This window comes from Lolium perenne, chromosome 7 (genome assembly GCF_019359855.2).
Source record: "Lolium perenne isolate Kyuss_39 chromosome 7, Kyuss_2.0, whole genome shotgun sequence".
Classification (NCBI taxonomy): Eukaryota; Viridiplantae; Streptophyta; class Magnoliopsida; order Poales; family Poaceae; genus Lolium; species Lolium perenne.
Genome location: NC_067250.2, coordinates 166,571,313 through 166,580,293, shown reverse-complemented (window position 1 = coordinate 166,580,293; position 8,981 = coordinate 166,571,313). Strand labels below are relative to the sequence as shown.

Sequence of the window (8,981 nt, the reverse complement as noted above, 5' to 3'; positions counted from 1 at the left end):
AGTACTTAGAAAATTTTCTTGTTTCGAACCCCTTTTTATATTTACGTAGCATAAGCATAGCACTTAGAAAAATTTAGGCATTCCTATGGGCATGTTATCAAGTGGAATTAATTCTAAGTACAATTATACTCATGGCATTCTACAAAATAGCACGCGACTTGCAAAGTATTCACCAAGTAAAATCTACCAAAACATTATACACATGCATACTAATCATTTGAAGAAAAAAGACATGCATAGTAGAAAACTTGGGACAAACATATGAACAAAGGTCTAACTTGCCTTAGTAATATTTGATGATGATTTCTTCTTTGTGAACTTTCTCGCGCACTCCGAATAAATCTAATGCATAGAAAAATTACAAGCAATAAACAACCATTGCAAATAAAGAGCCAAATAAAACGCATAGTCATGCAAAACAAACAAAAATGCAAAAATAATTAAATTATATATTTATTTCGTGTTACAGTAATTATGTTTGTTCCAAATATTATATATGTTCAAAAGGATTAATTTTCAAAAGTAATTAATTTGATAGAATTTATATAACTCCAAATATGTTCAAATTAAGGTTTAAGCACTTTAATATTATATGCTGGCGGATTAATTATTTATATTTTCAAAATTCCAACATCAAAGTGTAGATATTAAAGTTATGAAACTAACGCAAAAATAATCAATCAAAACGGAGTTACGGTTATTTAACTATGATTTTTCAAAGATTTAGCGTTTTCGCGATTTAGAATTCGTCGCGGCGAACGAGCTCAGTTGGATTCAGATCTGACGACTCCCGGTGCTTCATCTCGAAGGCTTCAGTTGATCTTCAGTGCGGCTGCGACTTCGATCGTTGCGCGAAGTAGTGATGCGATTCGATCTTAAATATTATTTTCAATTATGAATTTAATAGAGACACAACCAAAACGTGTCTCAAATCAAAATTTTAAACTTGCAGATTTGATAAAATCTGTATTTATAAAATCTAGTACCATTAGATAGATCTTTTAATTATGAATTCAACGCAAGAAATAAAATCTAAAACGGACCTATAGATTTGAAGATATAAAATTAAGTTTTAGCCGGAGGAGGAGCTAGATCTTTGATCGATTGGATCGATCACGCTACACGATTAGAAAAGGAAAAAAGTTGCACGAGACGATTACTGATACCGATTCGGTGATACGTACATGGTATTTCCTACGATGCTAGGGCCGTGGCGTTACCAGTGATGGTGGAGACGACTTCTCTATCTCTATCTGTGTTACTTAAAAAGAAGGAACGTGTTCCCCCTTCTCCCCCTACTTTGGTCGTCCTTTTGGTCGTCACCCATTTCCAGCGGTCGCCAATATGGATTGTGCTTCAGTGACTTTGTCAGCCCACAAAGTCACTGACTTTGTGTCACTTACAAGTGGGGTCATGTGGAGCCCTTCATTATGTGGACCCCACATGGCCCCACTTATAAGTGACACAAAGTCAGTGACTTTGTGGGCTGACAAAGTCACTGAAGCACAATCCCGCCAACATGGGCCGAACCAAAATGAGCCGCGCTCGTTTTCCCCTCCCGCACCATCTCTCTCCCCTATCACGCTTCCCCCGTTCCCAGCCGCTCACCCCGCCCTCTCCTTCTCAGCCGCTCGCGCCGCCCCGGTCATCTCACGTGCGTGCCAAGGTCTTCGAGCGCCACCAAGTCATGTTTATCCTCCGGCCGAAATCCCTCAAGCCGGCAATGTTCCTCCCATCCCATAAGGAGCGCGCCACCGTGATGAGCGCCGCCGCCATGTAGGGTTCGGGCGCCGGAGCCTCATCCCCCCCCCCCCCCGCAGCATCCATACTTCCTCCCTCCCCGAGTTCACCGGCTTCAGGCCCTGGTTCCTATCAGGCCTACGAGCTGCTGCGCCTGTAGCTCGACCAGCGCACCTGCGAGCTGCTGCGCTAGGGCCTTGACCAACTACGGTACCGTGCTATCCGTAGAGAGGTTCAAGCCCCACGCACGCGGTTTCGGCGTCTCGCCCCGGCATCAGATCCAGGGATGGGGCTCATCTCCAGGGAAGCAGCGCAATGCCGAAGAGCAGGAAATAATCTCCAGGGATCGGAGGGACCGCCGGGACTATGAACAGATCGCCAACCTCGCTAAGAGGATGGGCCTCTACAGGTTATGTGCTGTAATTTTACTTAGTGCCGCTTCTGAATTCTCTATGCAACCTCGGAAATATCAATTATTTTTTCGGTGCCGTTGCTCCCTCTGCGGGATAACAGTGAACTGTATGGGAGGGTTATTGTTGTGAGGAAGGCCCCACTGCCGAACTACAGGCCAGACCTAAACGAAAAGTGTCCACAGAGAAAGGTGAGTCCATGCAACTTAATGGCAAGATCAAACATCTTACTCTGATTGTAAAATGCATGCCACTTGAATACCGTGTCTGCTGTGCATGGAAACAAATAGGTGGTGATCCCGCTAAGCTTGCAGAGGAGGGTTAAAGGACTTGTACAGGAGCACCTTGACTGTGCGCTCTTGCCATTTTGATAAAGATGACGGCAAGACAGAAAGTGGTTCCGAGAAAACTGAGCCTGCGAACTTGAATGAGAGGAAGGACCCTCTGCTCGACGAGTCGGTCATGGAGAAGGTCCTTCGGAGGAAGAGTATTCGGATGCGCAATTTTCAACGAACTTGGCCGGTATGATGAACTCTAAAGAGTAGCTGAATGCCATATAGCTTTTTTTATGTTACAGGAAAGAAACAAAGGATGATTTGCAAATAACCTTCTGCAGCATTTCTTATATGTTCCTTCATATTTATATTTATTTATGCAAGTTGATGATTCATGGACTTATTGGATGAAGCTTTTACCTGCTTGTAATAACACGAATCCCCTGAAGGTGGTAAGATGGTAGAATTTTGGAAATCCCTCCCAGCATAGGATAAGGAAAGGCTTCTAGCTAGCAGTCATTGCACGTAATCAGGTACACATTGTTTGGGAGTAACTTATCAGATTTGTGCACCCAGTTGAACACGTGTCACAAGTCCTTTTTGTCCTTCTATTTATCTGAATAGTCATGTGCAATGCCAGGTTATAGTTATTTTGGGAGAGACAGGGTGTAACAATAGAAACTTGCAGTTCAGATATTTTCTTTTATTACACCGACTGTAACATTGTTATTGGAATATCTCATTTTTCTGATAAATATAGCAGATGAGCTGATTCAAATTAGTAATAATGATTTGGGTACAGAGCTTATACATACTTCACATAGCCCTGCTAACACGATGAGGTAATTTTTATGCTTGGTTGATTACTCACTGAGATACTTGGGTACACGCGGAGATGCAAATGCTTTAGTGGCCATCGTCATCTTAAGTTGCTCTGAATATTTGATGATATCCCTGTGTCTTTTTCTGCAAGTTCGTTTATCTGAACTCAATGCAAAATTCATTTTTTTATCCTAATGTCGTTGTTGTTGCATAGATAACTATCTTTTTATGATGTTCTGATCATAGTACTCATAACCTTTTGTAGATTAGTGATCTTGTGAATGAAAGCAATGTAAAGATGAACAGACTTAGGCATCAGACAGATAACTTAAAGTAAAGATGAACATACGAGAAGGCCACTTGCAGGTGTGTACATTCTGTGCAAATATCTTGGTTTGAAAAATCAACATGTATAATTGGGAGAGTGCATTAAGGTATATGATTTTTTACAGTTTATTAGTCTCCTTGTCCAATTTACTATTGTATGCTCTTCCTGCTTTGATTCTTTTAGGTTGGGATAAGTGCATGGAGTCAAATTTTCTTTCTGTCGAAGTATAGCGGATAAACAGGTTAAATCCCTACTGAAGTCCAAGGCTAGCGGATAAACAGGTTGAATCCCTACTCAAGTCCAAGGCTAGCGGAGAAACATGTTGAATCCCTACTCAAGTCCAAGGCTAGCGGATAAACAGGTTGACTCCCTACTCAAGTCCATAGTGTTTATACATTCTATTTGTATTGATTTTGTGACTCAATGGACAAACAGTAATATTTGGACAGAATTGTGTGGCGTACCTGATAGTTTCATTTTTCAATTAGAAGGTGCATGGTCAATTAGTATTCCATGCATGACGAGCGAATTGTAATATGAATATGTCCCTTCCTTCCCGCGAAAAAAAACCCTATGAGGCCAAAATGAGTTGTATATTTTATGTATATTGAATAGCGTTTTGTATAATTGAATAATGTCTCGGAAGATTGACCTTTCTGTTCGATTGTATCTTCCTGTGTTCGTTGTTTTCCAGGATAATATCTATTTATTGGATTAGTTATTGATCGACTACATCACTATATCAAGGAATTAAGGACGATGAAGAAAACATGGAGGTTTAAGATATACGTGGGTGCATCCCTTCTTACCTAGAACAACCATATGCGCGAATGAGTACAAAATGATGCATAGCCCTTCCAAAGAAGATAACTATGGTGTGTTCCTGCATTTATTTAATTTGTATTGGCAAAATATCTAGAAATATTGTGCGTTGCCTTTGATTAGTAGTACTGAAGATTGCTAGCTGGTTGGCTCGATGTATATGAATGCTAGACAGATGCTCATGACTGGCTATATTTTCACAATCTTTATGCAGTAGTAGTGATTGTTTGATGTCCTTGTAGGTAAGAAGATAGATCATGATGTGAGAGGATGAGAGCTCATGATCTGATACTGTTTTAACAAAACAAATAAAATGAGGTATACTATGTAAGTGAAGCTGTGTCATTCCGGCCATGCAACTAGGGTTCCAGTCGCTAACTTAGCTAATTTATTTGTGCGGATTTCAGGTTTGGTCGTGACTTGAAGATCTAGGAGCACATAAGCACCAAGACTGATGTGTAGGTGATACAAATTCGATCAACATGGCTCATTGATTACTTGCATTATAAGGATTAGAAAATGTTGGGGCCGTAATGTTCTTGTGTTGCATGCAGATACATAGCCATGCTATGAAGTACTTCCTCAATGTCTAGAAGCTCGGCCTTGCCATAGGGCTGCCGCCTACTGGTAGCTCATTATTTTGTGAGTAAAGTTCAACATTCAATTGTTTATGTTCCCTTTTGTTGAGTAATTAACATGTCAGATCTAGAAGTAAATTGATTGTGCATCCTATATTTTCCATCTTCATTCTAGAATCATGGTAACATGGCATATGATTAGTTCTCCCAAAAAAACACCTTGTGAATTAATTTCTTTCGTTTTGTTGATTCACGCTGAAAGAAAGTTCCATCATTCAACTGCATCTTGCTTGTCAGTTAGTATCCTTTGTGACTTTCTTTTCTGAAATAGCCTTCTCACATAGCAAAGATTGTAGATTTTTGTATCATCTGTAGCCACAAGAAACAATGCGCACATGTTTTCTAATACCACCACTTCATACCTATTTCGGCGACAAGAAATGTTCATGAAGTTTGAGGGCTGCATGAATTCTGAAACCGGTCCAATGCAGTTTCATCAATTGCTAATATTCAATGCAGTGTCGTTTTTTTAATCACAGTTCATGCTTTCCATTTTCTTCTTACTGAACAGTGTATTCAACTTTGTTGTACTTTGCGGTATTAGCAAATCCAACATGGTACAATAACGAGAATGGATAGTCCCTAGAAGAGAAATTGTAAGAAAAATATGGTGAATATGGTGTTGTGTCTGATAGATTAAAGTTTAAAGGAAAGTACATGTGGAATCCATCGGCTTTAAGGAAAACATCAGTGGAAAACCATCTCGAATTGGAGGTTGAATGAACACGTCTCTTCTAATTTTCCACTATAGTACACCAAAAGGTTGTCAAGGATTAAATTTAGATTAACAAAGGTTGGGCATTCAAAAGAAGGGAGAATGAAGATACTCTTGTAAAAAAAGGTTCGGTATTTCAGATGGTTTAATTTAATTAGGTTTATTGACAAAGAACAAGGCAAAAGAATTAGATTAACAAAGGTTTCTGAAGTGGAAGAATGATTTACACGGCTTGTAAATTTGAGTTGTTGTAGAAAGCTAATTCTGAGCAGAATTGACTTCTTTGCTTTCAAGAAAAGGCTCACATACATGGAGAGATCCCGAACTATGAACTTCTAGATATTTGTGTCAATGCTCTCTTCGTAAATGAGAGGTGGTGGGTTTGTGGAACACCAATGTCGTTGAGCCTATATAATGATTTAGATTAGTTATGCAGCTGATAAACATAATTTACGGTGGAAGCTTATTCATTATTTTTTAGTATTTCATCAGAATGCTTGTTGCACATAATTTATGGATACTTGCATTTTCTTATCCTTTTCAATTTTTAAATCTGTTTTCCTGATGAAGTTTTTAGTTTGCCAAAAGAGATGGAGCTCTATATGACTATATCATCTAACTCAACTTTTTTGTTAAGTACTCTAAATTGCTTCAATAACTCAACAGAGCCACTACTCCGCCGCCCCATCAGTGCTCCTCCTCTCTGGGGTCAGGCCATGTATGACAAGGGAAGAAATTGCTCCTTCCACTGTGTCAGGTTCAGTCAACACCACCATCTTGGCCACTGGTTGTAAGGAGTGCATGTATTGCTTCTTTATATCGTAGTGTCTGTCACTTTTAAACTTGTTAAGTACAACACTATTGTTGGTAGAGTTCAGGCTTGATGCTGAATATTTGTTGTATTAATACTTTTATGGTGAATCGAGAAAAACATCAGTCCATATTGCGTTGATGCAGCAGATATTCTCAAAAAAGAAAAGATTGTGCATTATATTATAAATATTGTCCCAACCTGTCCAGATTCACGGTTCGCAAATAAACTACTGATGAAACTAAGACATACCTATTTTTTTCTGTATAATCAAGTGTTTGTGTGTGATGTCACATTAACACGTATAGTCTAAACTTAGACAAGATACAGATATTCCTTGTTCATCCAAATGGACGTTTATTCTTGATAGTCACTGATGGGCGTTTCTGCATGTACTTCCTCCGCCCCATTTAAATTGTCTATATATGTTGATGTTATTTAATGTCTAGATACATTCAAAATTTAAAAAGTCTCAGTCAACCTTTATGCATGGAGGGAGTATTAGTTTTGTAGTAATTGTGATGCAGTGTAGCTCAAAATTCACATGTCTTTTGTATTTTTTTGATGACCTGCCGTGGTTTGAATTTGCACCAAAATAAAATTATAAAAAGCTTATTATCTGTATGGGAAATTTTCTCAGTTTGTTCATCCTCTTTTTTACTAGCAAATATCCCAAGTTTTAAATCAATTATGTATTTGCTTTTGTAGATATTGAGAATGATTTGTTTTGGTGTGTGCACTTTTTTTTTGCTAGCAAATGGCGGACCAAAAACCTTTCGGAAGCCCGAGCAAATGAGGTTATGCTGCCAAATTTTGGATGCAAAACCGCATAAAAAATCACAAATTGCAAGTGTTGCGCCGTCAGCAAGCCTGTATACACGTAGATTTTTTCCTCCCGACGCAACTCACGGGCTTGGGTAGTGGGCTCCGTGAGCCGCCCGCGTCCACCTGCATCCTGAATAGAGAGGCAAGAGCGGCTACGAACAACCAAATCCATGGTCTCGGGCAGAGGATGGCCACGAGCCTATAAGGTGTTGTCTTCGAAGGCCATCGAACGCGGAACTACGGCGGTCTTCGCACCGGTGATGGAGAGGCAGGGGAGGGACCGGTCTCCGCTCGAGCTTCTCGAGAGAGTGGTGGAGCTCGATAAAGTGGGTGAGCTCGAGAGAGTGAGGAGGCGGTCGGCTTTACATCGTTCATTTTCCTTTTCTGCGAAGGGTTTCCAGAAAAAAGAAGTGTTAGGATTTCCTTTTATGCAAAGAGTGAGGAGCCCCTTTTGTATGTTTGACACAAAAAGCTACAATCCAGGGTTGTCTCAGGATATCAAAGTGTTGTTTGGACTAATCAGAAATGTAGTATTCCTTCAGTTATAAATGTGTTTGCAGCACCCACGTTTTGTGAGACAATATACATTCAAAAGGAGAGGTTGTTGAGTTGACAATTATGACGGCCCCGAACATAGACATAGACTTACCGCAGAAGTGTAACAAGAAGACCTAGAACTTCGAACCACACAGATGTGCAACAATGTTGTATTGTTATTGCGTTCGGTATTACCATGTTGTAGTACATTATGATATCTCTGATTTGTTTTAAATTTTTTGAATTATATATATATATATATATATATATATATATATATATGCATTGAGAAATTAAATTTGAGTACCCGTGGCAACGCACGGGCATTTGTACTAATACATCATCAAAAACGTGGTCGACGACGGTTAAGTGACCGGCGATGGCGGTCAGGCGGCGTACGACGGGTTGATTCTGGTGTCTTCCGGCTCCACGAAGATGATGAAGGTGCAGTTCGACGAGGCGCCTCTTTCCTGTCCTCCAGCGGTGTCGCGAACGGCGGTAGTGCTCGGCTGAATGGCTCTTTCTACAGCAAGCTCCCGCAGTGTCTCTTGGCGTTCCTGCTGCTCCTACGGCAAGGGAAAAGGTCAGGAAAAAGGGCGGGCAAGGGATTAAAGCTTGGAGTGAAGAGGAGGCGCGAGGTCCTGGAACCTCGAGTTCGAGCTTGGGGCTGTGTACTCTGGCAAGATCGGAAATCGACCTTTCCGGATCTAGAGATTGTGATTTTTGGAAAAACGAAGAGGGCCGATGCGGGAGTATATATAGGAGAGTTTTCGTGGCGTAGGGGTCACGGATTCGAACGAATTCGTCACGGCAACGCTGGGATTCTGGCTTGGTGGAGTCCCTGTCCCTTACGAACAAGTAACGAGAGGAGGAATATGACTGGTGGGGTAGCTATGTCAGAGAAGGAAAAAAAATGAAATGGAGTAATTAGAGGAGAGGGATGACACGTGAGGATTGGCTGGCCTTGCATCGGCCGGTTTGGTATCCGTACGTGCACGAAGGAAAAAGGCCGAACCAGGTTAGCATGGCGCTGGTCGTTTGATTTTTTTTATTCATTT

General features: G+C 40.6%; 1 long non-coding RNA gene across 10 annotated transcripts; it reads left to right on the top strand.

The window, feature by feature from the left end:
• Positions 1-1,581: 1,581 nt before the first annotated feature.
• Positions 1,582-6,729, top strand: LOC127301000 (uncharacterized). Of its 10 annotated transcripts, XR_011748395.1 has the most exons (11): positions 1,582-2,149; positions 2,254-2,341; positions 2,441-2,672; positions 2,875-2,958; positions 3,513-3,613; positions 3,759-3,936; positions 4,270-4,450; positions 4,640-4,715; positions 4,805-4,855; positions 4,952-5,039; positions 6,417-6,729. It is a non-coding gene; the product is annotated as an uncharacterized lncRNA (long non-coding RNA). The 10 variants fall into 10 exon arrangements; XR_011748393.1 differs by lacking the exon at positions 2,875-2,958; XR_011748394.1 differs by having other exon boundaries at positions 2,875-3,613.
• The last annotated feature ends 2,252 nt before the right edge of the window (positions 6,730-8,981 follow it).